This window comes from Arachis duranensis, chromosome 3 (genome assembly GCF_000817695.3).
Source record: "Arachis duranensis cultivar V14167 chromosome 3, aradu.V14167.gnm2.J7QH, whole genome shotgun sequence".
NCBI classification, from domain to species: domain Eukaryota; kingdom Viridiplantae; phylum Streptophyta; class Magnoliopsida; order Fabales; family Fabaceae; genus Arachis; species Arachis duranensis.
Genome location: NC_029774.3, coordinates 94,364,133 through 94,364,412, shown reverse-complemented (window position 1 = coordinate 94,364,412; position 280 = coordinate 94,364,133).

Here is a 280-nt window from a genome sequence, read left to right as displayed (position 1 = left end):
ATGTTAAGGCAATCAGAAGCTTTCTGGGGCATGCAGGATTCTATAGGAGGTTTATAAAAGATTTTTCAAAAATCGCCAAACTCTGAGCAACCTGCTAGCTGCTGACACGCCATTTATCTTTGATAAAGAGTGTTTGCAGGCATTTGAAACTCTGAAAGCTAAATTGGTTACTGCACCAATCATCTCTGCACCAGACTGGACATTACCATTTGAATTGATGTGTGATGCCAGTGACCATGCAATTGGTGCAGTGTTGGGACAAAGGCATGACAAGCTTCTC